This window comes from Archocentrus centrarchus, unplaced genomic scaffold (genome assembly GCF_007364275.1).
Source record: "Archocentrus centrarchus isolate MPI-CPG fArcCen1 unplaced genomic scaffold, fArcCen1 scaffold_48_ctg1, whole genome shotgun sequence".
Taxonomy (NCBI): domain Eukaryota; kingdom Metazoa; phylum Chordata; class Actinopteri; order Cichliformes; family Cichlidae; genus Archocentrus; species Archocentrus centrarchus.
Window position 1 is genome coordinate 1 of NW_022060272.1, and position 16,801 is coordinate 16,801.

A 16,801-nucleotide genomic window follows, 5' to 3' on the forward strand; every position below is an offset into this window, starting at 1 on the left:
AAGAGCTCAGACTTCAGTACCCGACTAAAAACGCTGCTTGCGTTACTGTGGCCTACAATGTGTATGTGTGTTTATGTGTATTTTGTGCAGGTGTCCGTTGTGACAGTGTGTGCGAAGGAGAGTCGCTGGGGACCCAACTGCTCCTACAGCTGCACCTGTGAGAACGGAGGCTCCTGCTCCCCAGAGGATGGCACCTGCGTGTGTGCTCCAGGCTACCGGGGCACCAACTGCAGACGAAGTAAAGGATGATTTTTCACACCCACATTTCTGCATGCACGTACTGTGCTTCCTCAATCACAGTTACAATGGTGGAAGAAATCCTGATATTTTGCTTTATATAAGGGTATCTAGTTTCCAGAAAACTAGGTAAGGAAATATAAACAGGGATATTAACAAGAGTCTGATACAACTAGTAAAAAAATTACTTAAATTTAATTACAACTAAAGAAAGTGGTAGCTGCTGTATTTTTCTAATGATAACTCTGGTATAAATCAACCTGGTGTATGGTTTCTACCAGAAAATCTGTTACAAGTTAAGTTCTAACAGTTACCTACTTCATTATTCCAGTTTTTGAATTCTATATAGATCTGTCAGTTAAATTATGTGTAAAAATAGTTTAAGATAATTAGCTAACTTGATGGTTGTAGCATTTTTCTTACAAAAACAGAAACAAACTTTCCTTGATGGCTGACCAGAGGAACTCTGTGGGTCATGTTAATGCTGCCATCTCCACCTCCTTTGTAAAGATTCAGAGGAAGAGGAAAACGGTAAACGGGCTGGCATTTATATAGTGCTTTTCTACTCTGAGCACTCAAAACACTCTTTCAAACCACCAGTCTTCCCAGTCCAAAACGTGAAACTTGGCATCCTCAAAAGAGTGCCCTTTATATTATTTGCACCTAAAGGATAAAGGACAAGCTTTTGAGGATGCCAGTGTTCCCATTTGGAATGGGAAGACAGATGGTTAGAAAGAGGAGTTAAAGAAGCTATCTATGTCCACTGTGAACTGACCATCACTTGCAGACACCAACTGTCCCTCATATACAATGCAGTCCTGAGCTCCCTTCCCAGGCACCTCACACCTTTCTTCAGATGACCTCATTAGGTCACTCAACAGAGTGGGGCAAAGTCTTGCAGTGGTTTCACCTGAAAGCCACTGATTGGAGTGGGTCAACAACCACCTCCATCCACACTAGAGTTCAAATGCCTGGGACTCTCCACCATTTGGTTTTAGAACTGAAGAAGCCTTTTTGGATGAGAGGTGAAACGTTTTCAAGAAACTTAAAGAAGTCCAGTCGCCTTTTTCAAGCTCCAGAGGCCTTCGAATTGGTAGAAGACCTGCTCTACCTCCTGAGCTACAGCCACCCCAAAGAGGAGGAAAAAACACCAAAGTTTTTCAGGAATCATTTTCTGATTGAAAATAACTACAATTAACCTCATGGTATAGCTATTTTTACTAACTTTAGCATTAGGGATCTCCATCTGGGTCGAACATACTATGTAATATAATCACCCTACATATTAACCCACATTTGCTGGCTTGTGTAAAACTTTACAGAGACTAAACATCTTATTTCTGTGGTGTGTGAGAGCCCAGCGAGCTGCATGTTCTCAAAATGAAGTTTAAAATTCATTCATTTTGTTAGGAAAAGATAACTATTCAATTTCATTTTATTTATATAGTGCCTCAAGATGCTTTATACTGTAAGGTAAAGACCTAACAGAGAAAACAATCAGATGACCCCTATGACAAGTGCATGGCAACAGTGGGAGGAAAAACTGGCTTGAACAAGAAGAAACCTCCAGCAGAACCAAACAATCTCCGTTTACCCCTGAACACGTTGAAAATACCATAGTTCCCATTGCCATGGCCACAAGTTGGTGGTGTGGAATAGGAGTCACAACCATAGTGTGCATGTGCCAGTAGCCCCATTTTCAAAATGTACCGTTTTCGCCCACTTACACAGAGACAGAGACGTGGAGCTACTGGAGCATTTCGAAAACACTCCACTCTGGAACCCATTTACAAAAAGTATCGTTTTCGCATTTTCACACCATTCTCGTATAAAAGGGAGGTCGAAACTTTACTGTTTTTACTGTTTTATGAAAAAATTATCATGCAAACAGGGAGGGGCAGTCATCTACTGTGATGGTTGGGGGTGAGGGGAGGGAGACAGAACAAAAATCATAATGCAAACATATAATGTAGCACCTGCTTGAAATCAAGCCCAAGTCTTCATGTTGATGATGGTGCTCATAGCGTGTTTGTATGACAGTTTCCTCTGCTTCTTCTTGCATCAGAATAATAAACTTAAGACCTCTTGATTCACAGTTTATGCAATAATCATAATTAGGACAATCCTGTAGCATGAAGGAAGCCTTAGTTCAGCCTGCACAGGTTTGCTTCACCACTGAGAGTTACATCAATTAAAGCAAATTAAAAGCCTGAGGAAGTCTTATGAGGGAGGACCTGTGCATGTTGGTAAAACAGAGCAAAGCTAATACAGCCAATTGGCTGACCCAAGGGAGTAGGGAATGGATAGAAAATCAGTCTCACACAAACAGAGTATTCACATATGTCTGTATGTATACTGAAAATGTAGCATGTACTCCTCAGTGGCTCTGGATGACCCACAATGTGGGTGTTTCCTCTGCAGCCTGTTCACCTGGTTTCTATGGCCATCATTGCAGCCAGTCGTGTCCTCAGTGTATCCACAGTGACGGGGCGTGCCACCACATCACCGGCCACTGCGAATGTCTTTCTGGCTTTTTGGCTCCCTCTGCAACCAAGGTCAGTTGGGTTCTAGCTGTTTTCCATGAAACGATTTTGAGAAGTACAAAAGTAGAAACTATCCCACTCTTCGTGGGTGCCTAAATATTGCCTGAATAGAGTGTGGAAGGCATCAGTTAAGTGAAAAAAAATGGAACTTTGTGAGCTCAACAGAGCTGAGGTGGACAGTGTGAAGTGGTTGTTTCGTAGTGTAGAGGTCTAGATACAAAAAAATCTACATGGAACCCAGATAGTCTGGCTTTCAATTCCTTTAGATCATTTGTTTTCAGGTAGCACAGCCCATTATGTTAAGAGGCTATAACACTGCAAAAATATGATTAAGTGGTTTATTTTACTATTCAGCATTGTGTAAACCAGGATGAGCACACAATTTTCTTTCATCTTTCTGAAGGGACACATAACAGAGTTTAAGAACAAGTACATTAAACTCTCCCTGCGTGATCAATGGCCCTCTTTCAAACCACCCTGCACCTAGTTTGTAATTTAAGGCTTCCATCAATCTGTTGCCTCCAATTCAAGACATCCACAGTTAGATTACCATCAAGGTTATTGTTTCAAGCCTGACAAAGCTCATCCAGAGCCACTGAAGAAAGTATACAACCGTTTTACAGGCTAAGTAGTGTGTTTTGTGACCAGTAAAGTCATTGTAATGTAAAAAATGTAAATATTAAAATAATAAGTTCACAGATGTTTGGCATACTATAAGGTGTTTTGAGAACAGATACAAAAGCCTTAATTAATTTAGATATGCTCAACCTCAGGTGCATGGTCATCTACTCATTCATATGTGAATTGTGTTGATCACGGCTCTTACTTTCATATCTCCCTGTGGCAGTCCCATTATGCTCCCTTGTACTTGTGACTCTGAGATGTGTGCAGGATCTCCTCCAGTGTGTCAGATCCACAAATCTTCAAATTGATTTTCCTTTTCAAGTAGTGGACAAAGTTACAGAGAGGCAAATCTGGCTTAGGTAGTGAGGGAAGATTGTTTTGGTGTTGCCAAAAAAACTTCTGTTTTTTTAATGCGATTTGCGGTGATACATGGTGACACACTGGCACATGCAAGAGTTCAGGTGGTTTTCTTTGAATGTTCTCCCTCAGAAACCTCAGGATGTGACAGTAGATGTGCATGCTAAACATCTCACCCTGGAGGAACAAGTCAACCCACTGAATGTTGACAAAAAAATCATTCTCCACATAAAATTCACGTCAGTTTGAAAGAGAAGTTGATGTTTGCTATCTGTGCTCGTGTTCAAACCACAGAGCACAATGTGCAAGTGGTCAGGCTTCTAGGATGGAATCTAAAAGTAGAAGCCACACTGAAAGCCTTCACGCCTGCTGTTTCCTGCCTGAAACTTGCTGCTTCTGCAGCTGCTTGGTAAAAGGGATTATTAGACTAGAGTTAACCTAAGGCATTTGGCTTTTCCATATGTGCAGCTGCAAATTTCAGTTGAGCTTGAAGGTGTCGATTGTGGAGCAGAGGCTTCTTTCTTGGTCAGCAGTCACTCAGTCCATGGTGGTATAAAACTCCTCACTTCACTGTAGACAGTTTCAGGCAGGCTTGAGCCTCTGTGTTTCCTGGGTTATTCCTGAATATTTTCTTCTCATCTGATGGTTTGGGCACAAAATGGTGACACATCTGAATAACTTTCCTTACACACAGTTGTTTAAATTGATGATCTTGAAATCTGCAGTTGTTTTGAAATGGCACCAAAAGATGTTCCCAATTCATATAAATCTACAAAGACATTGTAGAATCTTCAGCACCATTTATTAAACGCTTTAAGTGGGTTCATGTATATATTTGAGCCTGTATATATGCTTTTGACTCTATGTGAATATTTACAATGCATTCCAAATTGTGCACCCAATTCTTGTTTTTGAAAGTCATTAAAGATGTATGATGTTGAATCATTCCAAATAAAATTAGGTTGAATTTGGTTTAAAAATGAAGTTTCCATGACTTCGTCTAGGTCACTAGCTGTTGTTTAAAAAACACAACACGTGTTTTGGTCTTTTTTTAAATACAACATCTGGCTGACATTTGGTTATTTGGTTGTATAATGGTCATTATATCTATGACTATGGCCTTCCGCCTCTGCTTGTCCAACACTATGTCTGGATGGTTAGCCATCACCAGTTTGTCCGTCTGGAAGTCCCACAGGATCTTAGCTCAGTCATTCTCAACCACCTGTGGGGATGTATCCCATTTTGACCTCAGGATTTTCAGGTCATACTTGATGATCCTGTATACTATGCCGGCCACTTGGTTATGGTGTTCCATGTATGCCCTGCCTACTAGCATCTTGCACCCTGCTGTTATGTGCTGGACTGTCTCAGGGGCGTCTCTGCAAAGCCTGCTTCTATCGATCTTGTGCTCAGAGCTTGTTCCTGTGCTGCCATGATGAGTGCCTCTGTGCTTTCTTTCAGCCCAGCTTTGTCCAATCATTGGTGGGATTTTCCAATATTAGCCACTTCTTCTATCTGTCAGTGGGATATCCCATTCATCCTGGATAGTGGTTCTGACACTCACTAGTTCTCGGCCTCCTTCCTTCTGCTTAGTGTACAGTCTCAGGGTGCTGGATTTGGGGTGGAGCCCTCCATGAATGGTAAAGAGCTTTCTTGTCTTTATCGCTTCTTTCACCTCCTTTGGCCAGCTTATTATCCCAGCAGTATATCTGCTGACTGGCAGGGTGTAGGTGTTGATTGCCCGAATCTTGTCATTCCCATTCAGCTGACTCTTCAGGACTTGCCTTACTCTCTGCAAGTGGTTGCAGCTTACCTAGCAGGCTTATCATGGTTTCCATTTGCCTGTGGGATTCCAAAGTATTTGGGCAACCAGGATATCAGGCCACGACGGAGATATCATTATCCCCACACTCCAAGATTGGGTACCTAGCCCCAAGAACAACTGGTATGTTGAATGCCAGAGCAACTGACCTGAAAGAGAAGATCTGGCTAAGGTGGAAACCTGGACCCTACCACACCCGACAAGACCCCAGGACCCTTTAAATCCACCTAGCCACTTTTCTTTTTATTTTTTTAAATTAGGCTCTTCAGTAATTTCAGTATTTTCATTTTACAATTTCATTTTACACTGGCGTGGTAGTTAGCACTACTGCCTCACAGCTACAATAACATCTAGAAGGTCCGGGTTTGATTCCACCTTGGCCAGGCCTCTTTCTGTGGAGTTTGCATGTTCTCCCCGTGTCTGTGTGGGTTTCCTCCGGGTGCTCCAGTTTCCTCCCACAGTTCAAAGACATGCACTTACTGGGGTTAGGTTAATTGGTCACTCTAAATTGCCCATAGGTGTGAATGGTTGTCTGTCTCTCTGTGTTAGCCCTGTGACAGACTGGCAACCTGTACAGGGTGTACCCTGCTTCTCGCCCTATGTCGGCTGGGATAGTAATGATTCTTCCACAGGTTCAGATGCCTTGTTATGACTTTTATGTTCTCTACATAGGATTCAAGGATTCAAGGTTTTTATTTGCCATTTGTGCATGAACCAAGGTCTAGACAATTGGAATTTTTTGAGCAGGGCTCTCTCGTAGTCAACCAAGTATAAAAATCGAGCAATAAGTATAAAAAATAGAACAAAGAGACAATATAGAAATTAAAAATATCAATAGCAGATCAGATCAACTTTTGAAACTATATACAACATTAGGAGGTAGAAAGTATAGAAGTATATATTATAAATTATGAGGCACTGTACAAAGGATGGTGATATGCAGGGAGAGGGCAGTGGTTGGTGACAGTAATAAATAATAAATAGACTGGTACTGAGATTATTTTGGGGGGGAACAGAGAGAGAGACGGGGATTCTGTGGGAGTATTGCACTGGTAGGATTATTTCACTGGTTGTTGCACATGTAAGTAGTAGTCAAGTTTGATTGTCAAACATTTTTTCTAGACACAGTAATAATGCTAGTCTCACCTACAGGTGTGTTTACAATCTGATCACCACCAAGAAAAGCTGGTTCCTCAGTGTTCCTCTCTAAAAATAATTGAAGTCACATATTCAAGCTTGCATTCTTATTGGTTCTAAGGACACAGAGCCTTTTGCTGGCAAAAGAAAAGTGGCATTTAGAGGCTCATGACAACACATTTAGACTAGGCAGAGACTGGTATTTAATTTGACTGGCGTATAGCACATGTGGAACACATTTGCTCAATATCTTTATCTCATTTTAGGTGGAGATGGCATTTAGCAGCTTCTGCATCTGATCTGTTTTTCTGGAGGTTATCTATCATTATGTGTTGCATGATGAGATTATTTGTATGAGCCTCTAAGCCTCAGTGTTCTCCAGCCTAGTGTGATATCTTGGTGCAGTGGCGCTTTACCACAAGCGAGTTCTGAATTTGGTGGTAGTATAAGAAGATTGTAGGGGTGTTCAGGACAGACAAATGTCTTTTCATCCATCCAGCCATCCGTCCATCCATCCATCCATTTCTTCCACTTATCCGGGTTGCAGGGGTGCCAGCCTAAGCAGAGAAACCCAAACCTCCCTCTCTCCAGCCACCTCCTCCAGCTCATCCAGGGGATCACCGAGGCATTCCCAGGCCAGTCGAGAAAGATAATCTCTCCAATGTGTCCTCAGTCTACCCTGATGCCTCCTCCCAGTAGGACATGCCCAGAATAGCTCAGCCAATATGCACCCAGGAGGCATTATAGTGAGATGCCCGAACCACCTCAACTGGCTCCTTTCAATGTGGAGTAGCTGCTCTACTCTGAGCCCCTCTCGAATGACTGCACTAACCCTACCTCTAAAGCCAGCCAGCCATTGGTGGAAGCTCATTTCCTCCCCTGATATCTGCACTCTCACTCTTTTGGTCACTACCCAAAGTTTGCGACCATAGATGAGGGTAGAGACATAGACCGACAGCTTCACTTTTATACTCAGCTCTCGCTTCTCCACGACGGACCAGTGCAGCCTCCACATTACTGTAGCTGCTGCCCCAGTCCATCTGTCAGTCTCCTGCTTCCTTCTCCCCTCACTCGTGAACAAGACCCCAAGATACTTATAAACTCCTCCACCTGGGGCAGCAACTCATCCCTGACCCGAAGTGGGCACTCTACCCTTTTCCAGCTGAGGACCATGGTCTCAGACTTAGAGGTGCTAATTCTCATATCTGCCACTTCACACTCCACCGCGAATTGCTCCATTGCGAGCTGGGAGCCACCACCTGATGAAGCCAACAGGATCGCATCACCAGTTTTGCTGCCTCGGGACCAGTCATAACTGATGGAACCATGAATATTGCTCTATACCAGGAAAATCCTGAAGGAGAATGTGTACCCATCAGGTTGTGCTCTGAAGCTCAAGCGCACTTCAGTTATATAGCAGGACTATGAAACACACCAGTAAATCAAAATATGAAGAGTTTGGAGAGGCTTAGCCAAAGTCCAGACTTAAATTTGATCAAGATGCTTGACTTTAAAGAAGACATTCATGTTAAAAAATGCAACTGAATTAAAACAATTCTGCAAAGAAATGTGGGCCAAAATTCCTCTACAGCAATTTGAATGATTGAATGCCAGTTTTCTCAAATGCTTGATTGCAGTTCTTGCTGCAAAGGGTGGCACATCTGTTTATTAAGTTTAGAGGGCAATTACTTTTTCACACAGGGCCAGACTGGTTTGGATAACTTTTCTTTCTTAATAAGATACATTAAAAATGCATTTTCTGTTTACTTGGGTTATCTTTGTCTTATATTAAAAATTTGTTTGATGATCTGAAACATGTAAGTTTGACAAATATGCAAAAAGTAAGAAATCAGGAAGGGGGCAAAACTTTTTCACAACACTCTATGTGCAGGTATGTGAGCTATACAGTAACTAATATTTCAGTTTTTGACCTGGTTAGATGTCAAAACTCCCAGAAAGCTGGTGTAAGATTTAATCACCTTAACACTCTCACCCTGTATTCTAAGTGTTTTCATAGCTCTTTCTAATCTGCCACGTTATGTAGGAACCGGACCAAAACAGAGCTGGTATACAATATATCCTCTTCAGTCAGCCTCTCGTCACTGTCATTAACACAGCTGTTTTTGTTAAACCTTTACATTTCTCATTAGCTTTAGGCTACAATTAAAGCCCTGCATTCAAAAGCAAGTCCTTGAATGTCAGCATTTCTTTGGAAGTGTAGAAAATAATACACCCATTGAGTTCATTCTTCATCCCTTTTTACTGTGTATCCAACCTTTCCATTTTATCTCAATAATCTTTTTGTCACTTCTTCCTTTACATCAATATTTCAGTTTGGTTTAGCTCCTCAGTAGGTAGAACAGGTGTTAATTCTCCTGTGAACGCAGTTGGCCCAAGGTCTGTTGCCAAGTCGACTTTTAAATAGAGACAGTGGAGGGCTGTGCTTTGAAATATTCATCATAGTTAAACATGAAGACGGCCTTAGTTATGCCCTGTCCTACATTAGCCATTCTGCTGGCCACTGCATCTTTAGCAGCCCATAGATAACTGGGTGAGCCTTGATAAATCAGATGTCCAGCATTGGGGCTTTTAACTGCCTGAAGTGTCAGTCCTGCTCTATTCCTGTTCTCTTGATGCTGGATAGCCTTTTGCAGTTAATGATGTTATCAGCTGGTAAATTCTCAAAGGGTATGTAAGATCTTAAGAAAAGTGTGTGTGAAAGAGTTAACCATTAACGGGTTTTTTTTGCTGCTTTAATGAAGAAATTTTTTTTTTCAAGTGGAAGACTCTCAGATTTGCATAAAAGCAGTGTCAAATTATGATGAATACAGTATACTGGCGCAGCATAGTCATTCCTTTGTTCCCAGTGTTTACATGGTATACAAAGGGAATCTGTTCTCAGAGTTGTTTTCCTCAGTTCTACATACACTGTATGGACAAAAGTATTGGGCCACATCTCTTAATCTTTGAGGTTTATAAACATCAGTATGATATGAGATGATGACATCAGTATGTGGTCATAGCGGCGTGTGACGTATAATCGGTTAGGTCAGCTGTATTACAGTACGATCTCTGACCTCACATTTTTTTATCTCACAAATGATGTCTCTGTTGAAGAAGAAAGAAAATATCTCTTTTGTATCTAATGGACACAGCAATACACTGGCCAGGTTTGAAGCTGTTTTGATGAAAGTGATCAGAAATGCACATACAGAGGTTCCTTGATTTATTAGTCAGATGATATAGTGTCCTTTCTATTACCAAAACACAATCACTACTGCTGCAGAGAAAGGGAGAACCCTGGGTGAGGTTTTTACAGAGACAGAGCTTATAACACTTGAGGCAGGTGGGTGGTTCAAGAAAACTTCCTCAGTTCCTACCAACAGTCAAGGCTGGTTTCTTTTAAAGTGAGATAACGAAGTGCTTTTTTGAAATAGAGTTTTAAGATCAGTGTCCTATAACGTCAGTGTGAGCAGCAATCAAACAGGAACCAGATAAATGTGTTTCCTGGCTCTGTGTTTGTTTAACATACAATAGTACGAGCTCTTTCGGGAACTTTTTCTGCTCCTCTGCACCATTGTGTCATGTACCGCTGTGTTTAGGGCCCCAGGGCTCATGAGACAGGACTGAACTTCAAAAAAACTCAGCTTTATTTGCTGGTAAACTCAGGGAAGACATAAAATATACACTGGGCTGGTCAGGAACCAGGAATACACTAACTAGGAAATACTGGGAAACACAAGGGAACCCTCAGCTGATGACAACACAGCAGAGAATGGAGGAAATCACAGACAGTAATTACACAAGGTAATCAGGAGAAAGGGAGCAAAGCTGTGATTAATCACTGAGACAATGCAAAAAGAGAAAAACTGAACACAATTTGCATGAAACACGGGACTGGCAATAAAACAGGAAGTGAGTAAACAGGGAAACAGAAACACAGGGAGGCAGGCAGGGGAACAGGGAAGTAAATACAAAACATCAGAGACATGGGAACACAAACACAGAGGGACACGAAGAACACAGGAGAACAAGGACTCAAATATAAATAATCTATAATCAAGAACATAACCCACATAACTAAACTAAGAAAGCTTGAAGAAACAAATAAAGAAACCAGCCAGGAATTACTACAATAAAATGTACAAAACTGCAAAAACATCAATAAACTAAAAATCAAACAAACAAAACCGAATTTGAAAGTCCAAAACAGAAAACACTGGGTCCACCCAGGACCATGACATATTGTGTGGCTCTTAATATGTCTTCATATGTCTTAATACACTAAAGGAAAAGTGGGAATCTAGGACCATGGAAACATTCATATTCTTCTCTTGTGAAGTTTTAAATTTTATATGAACATCAAAAAGTCAACATTTTACCCTCAAGCAGCCAAAACCCAGTCAGTAAAATTTAACATCAAAAACATGAAAATCACAAAGAATAAAAAGCAGCTGGAGTTTCTCTGCCCTGCTAATATTTGATAGAAGTATTTTTTTTATTTTATTGTTTTCAGACATCTTCCTTCTTCTTTAATAGTTTTTATGTGATGTTTGTTATAATGTAGCTGTGCAGGAAAACACTTCAACTTGGTAGCTAATAACCACCTTGAGAACACACACACACACACGCACACACACACAACTTTTCCCCATGTAACTGAATGTAAAAATGATAAAAATCAAATTAGATTTTTGATTAAAGCTTGCTTTTTCCAGTGTGATTTTTCACCCAGAGATCGGGGACATGTGTTACTTAAGCAGCCTTTGGGGAGTTTGGGTCATACACAAACTCAACTCATCTTTAGGGAATTATATTTTGCAATTCAGAAGAGGAATTATTTGAAGTGGGGGGGAACAAAGGTTCCTGATATTATTTTAATAATAACAGAATCAACACAGAACATGTGATAATAGTTTAATCTGTTGTGACAGCCGAATGGTCCTCCTTTAAAATATAACCCTGGTGCAGTAAATCAGACCAGCTGGTTAAAGCTGGTAATCTGGGTGGCTGTCTGTTGTTGGAACTTTAGCATACCTTGTTTGGAAGTGCTGGGCACACATCCTTGTTTTGATCCTGCTTTATCTGGAAAACTCAGAGTGGAATTTCTCTTTTGGGTCGCTGTGTTTGAACTGACTGGACTGGACTGGGTTGTTTTCACTGTGTTTCAGGGTGTTAAGTCCTTATGTTACTTACATCCTTTGTGAGGTTGGTAAAATCTTACATGTCAGGAGAGAGACCTGACTGTCACCCTCAGAAAAACTGAACTCACTTTAAAGCAAACCGTCACACTATGACAAGTAAATGTTAAAACCAAAAGGAAGGCGATCCACATGCGGGTGCACTGGGAGTAAGGTTTGAGGAGGAGGTTTGTTGCAGCCTCTTCTTTTAGTGACAAAGGAGCAAAACAAAAATAAAGTACAAAATAAATTGAGACAAAGACAAAAGAACTGTGTGATGTAATCACTTCAATAAATTTCAAACATTAACATAAATATTTGTGACGCTTGACTGAACTTTAATATGAATACTACGAATATGGCAGACAGCAGGGATACCAAACTCCTCACTTAAATGCTCATCTGTCTCTTTAAGGCAGTGATTCTGCTTCTTACATAGTTTTTCACATCTGTCCATGCAGTCATGCTTTCCTGGAACAGTGAATATTCTGCTGAACTTCATTAGGTGTTTCTCGACAGCATTCACTGCATCCCATTTGTGTCTGCGCTTTCATACTCATTTCTAGAAAAAAATTAATGCAGCTTTATATGATAAATCTGTAAAACATGCAGATAAAGCCACTATCAGTGGGGACCTATTATTATTTCCGTAAACACAGAATTTGGAGTTGGAACCACAAAATTGGCCAATAAAAATGGGATCTACTGTATTGAACTGTCATCTGACCCACTACATAAGTGGCTGTTGCAGTTCTACATGATGTTTGGTGTCAGATGCAATGTTGCAATATTACAGTTGTAGCTGTTTTGACAAACTGTGGACATTCTTGCCCTTCTCTAAGACTAATGTAGAAAGGCTGCTGTGTTCTGGAGACAGAGAACACAATAAATCATCATTCGCTGTGCCACATGATCTAAGTTTTAACTTTGTATAGGAGGACTAGCAGCAGGTGGTGGTTCTGAAGAAGCAGGTGTGTCGATGTCAGGATGTATGTGGTCCACATACATCCTGACCTGAAGTAGCACTTGAAGCCTCCTCTTCTTCACTGCAGTATAGCACTTTCTCTGGCAAAGCACAAGACGGGAAAGAAATAAGCAAATTAAATAAGCAGAACAACACTAAATGTCATATGCAGAATCCAAAACAAATGTCCACAAAAAGTCTTGCAAAAAGACTAAAATATCAGAACAAGCTCCACCCTTCAGGATGGATTTCATTGGATTTCATGGAGATGTTTAAATGATTGGACTCCTTTATCATAAATGAATAATCCTATCCATACAACTAGGAACCACTCAACACACACACTAAGTAGATGATCCAAAATGGATCATGATTGGATCACTTTGCCATCCATATTCATAAGCCTATAATATCAAGTCATGTCAGACTATTGCTACCTGGGCAAGAGAAATCCACTGGATTACAATGTGCACTCATACATCCACTGATCAGGTGGTGGCCTCAGCATAAACCAAGGAACCAAAAAAATGATCAACTATGACTGATAGTTAACAATTAACAACAGCATTCAACTTGAACATTGTAGAATTCATACATTGAGAAGCAGGCCAAAGAATGTGCTGCTAGAACAGGTAATAACTGTACTAGTTTTGCATCCTGAGGAGTTTGATGATTTCTGTAGTTAACTGAAGATGGTTGAGATGATGGTCACTGGAGCCTGCTCAGGGAGGTTTCTGTGATCTGCTCTTAGGTCCACTAACCACTGAACATTGGTGTTGTGTGTTGCATCTTTCTCCCATATGCTCTTCCAATATTGTTCCGTCTCCAGCCTTGGTGGGAGTGCTGTTCTCATATTGTTCCCCTGCCACTGAGAGTATACATTGGATGGTTCAGTGGAGAACACCTGGTTTATTCTCCAGTTAGCCAAGGCTGTGAGACTTTGCTTGGCAGTCTCTAAGGCCTCAGGTATGGACAGCTTGTTGTACTTCTTAGGCACCCCTTTCTTCATCCCTCCTTTCTGCTGCTCTGATAGCTGGATAACTTCCTACTGTGCTGCCTTGATCTTAGCCTCTAGCTGTCTTTTCCATGGAGGGTACTGTTCAACTTATAGCCGAGCTTCTCAGGGATCACCGTTACATTTGTATTCACCCATTCACACACACACACACACACACACACACACACACACACACACACACACACACACACACACACACACACACACACACAGTGCCAGTCAAAAGTTTGTACATCCTCACTTAAGTGTAAGTGTAAATGTGTGACAGTCACTCATTCTAACAGTAAAGCTTGCCATAGACATGAAATGGGATTCAACACATGTGTATAGGTTCAAATTAAGTGCCAGCTTACAATATTTTTTAACTTTTACACTATGAATTCTTTAAACTGTAATATGATGGTTCCTTTCCAGGGAACACTAAGAAGTTACTGTTTGGAATTTTTAGTATTTTGTGTGTGTTTATTTGTTTTTACTAAATATGCTGCCAAATCTAAGTTGAAGCTGAAATATTACACGCAGTAGTTGCTGTGTGCTCATTCATGTTAATTGGCAATAATCAAAAAACCCCACAGCACATTAATATATTATCAGGCTTGTCAGGCACTACAGATCGTGTCTCAATGTTTTATTAGTATAACTACATTTACCAAATTTGAATATAAAAAAGCAGGAATATTGCATCCTAAAGCAATGCAATGCGTCTTTCACTAAAACGGTTGTCTGGAATACAGACTAACTGTGCACAAAGCTTATTCCAGCTTTGTCTTACTGGATGAGCTTTTTGCATGTCCTGTTTTCTCCAGCTGGGCAAAGCTCACAGTAACAATAAAAAGTTGTAGAAGTGTTCAAACTTGAATTCCCATCAAATTAAAGACAAGCATAACTTGAAGGTAACAGTAAATATTATTTTGTACTGAACATTTCCCTGAAACAGAAGGTCATAGTTTGTGCGGTTTGGATAACTCGATTTTCATGTTTTTCCACTTTTGCACATAGTTGCCTTTTAATCTCGTCTACCCACAGTTTTATTAAATAATTACATTTTCCAAATTTGCTAGCCTCAGTATTTCTTGTTTTCCTTCAGTCTTTTGAGTCTTTGTGTCTTTTCTTCTACAGTGAAGAATGATTAATGATTAAATTGTGAATTCATATTTTTACCATTCATTTATTAATGTTGCAGTGTTTGTAAAATTTGCGCTTTGGATCTTGGATAATGTATGCATATTTTTTTTATGCTGTACATTGTATAACAGGGTTATACAGCTTTTGAAGGCTTCCCTTTGTACAGTGCTATGTGGGCACGGTACATTGTCAGGGACATTAGGATTCAAAATTCTCAGAACTTGTCTGAGAATTACAATGTTTGTATTATTTCTGTAGTATCAGAGCAATTAACATGTAATCTAGATTCACAGGGACACTGAAGAACTGCAGTTGCTAAATCAAATTCTGATTCTAATAACTACTTCAAGATACCCCAACCACGTCCAAAATAAAACAACTTAAAAGCACTGGAAAACCAGTCTAATACCAGCTGAAAGCCAGGTCAGACAGGCTTCAGCACCCAGTAAAATGAACCACACCCAGAACCAGGCCAAAACTAAAACAGTCCGGGGCCTGGTCAAACACTTGGTGCAAACCCAGAGCGGCGATCTAAACATCACAGATTCATGTCTCAGTCCTTAACATTTTTTTTCACTGGTAACTAGTTTTTCTCCAGTTTTCAGCAGCACAGCATTTTGCCTTATGAGCAGAAATATAATAACAGAGTTTTTTAGAATGTGCCCGTTTTTATAGTGCCTCCAAATTGTGAAGGCACTGAGACTGAAATTTGATGTTTCACAAATACATTTTGTGTAATTGGTGGAAAGACTAAAGTCTTTTATGTTTAATTTCATAATGACATTGAAGCAAGGGTATTTGATGAAGAAGTGCAGCCCCAGACTTAGCTCTGTGGCTTCTTTAGTCCACACACCTGAAAGAACTAAAGTTTTAGTATCATGCGGAAAGATATTATCATGTTGTAGGATTAAGGTTACATCAATGACATTGCAGGAACTGCTTTGTAGATGATTTGGGACAATTCTAAATTTACCTACTCTTGCTTTCATTTCTTATCATCAGTGTGTACAGTTGTTTCAGAGGTAGCTCTACATGCCCTGATGTTGACATGCCCTCCTCTGTGTTTCACTGTGGAACAGGAAAGGCCAGGGCCACTGCCTGTCTTTCTCACACTTTTAGTTTTTTTAATCACATTGTTAAAGGTTCATTTGGTTTTTTTTGTACATAGAGCTTTGCTGCAGATTTTTTTAGAATTCCTTGTATTTTGAAAGTCAGCTGTAGCCCCCCAGCCATAGAAACCCATGCATTGAAACTCCCGGTGCACAGTTTTTGTCCCGATGTTAATGGCAGAGAAGGCTTGGAACTCTGCAGTCATTGAGTCAGCAGGGCAAATTTTACACACAATGCACCTCAGCACTCAGCAACTCCACTTTGTATCATCTCTCTAGCTTCTCCAAAGGCAGACTACAGGAAAGGATACCAGTGTTTAGTAATTGCAAATGATTAAATACAATAGTGCTGTATAAACAGAGTGAAAAGAGACAAGTAAGGAAAAAAACACCTACTGCATTAAGGGAACCCACCAGCAGCCTAGGGTTCAGGGTCACCTGATCCAGCCCTAACTGTAAGCTTGATCAAAAAGGAAAGTTTTAAGCCTAATCTTAAAAATAGAGAGGGTGTCTGTCTCCTGGATCCAAGCTGGGAGCTGGTTCAACAGAAGAGGGGCCTGAAAGCTGAAGGCTCTGCCTTCGATTCTACTCTTAAATACCGTCACAAGTAAGCCAGCAGTCTGAGAGTGAAGTGCTCTATTGGGGTGATATGGTTACTATGATAAGATGGGGCCTGATTATTGAA

At 40.6% G+C, this 16,801-nt stretch overlaps 1 pseudogene; it reads left to right on the forward strand.

Moving 5' to 3' along the window:
• Positions 1-90: 90 nt before the first annotated feature.
• The window catches only part of LOC115777306 (multiple epidermal growth factor-like domains protein 10), a 50,362-nt pseudogene continuing 33,651 nt past the window's right edge, over positions 91-16,801 (forward strand).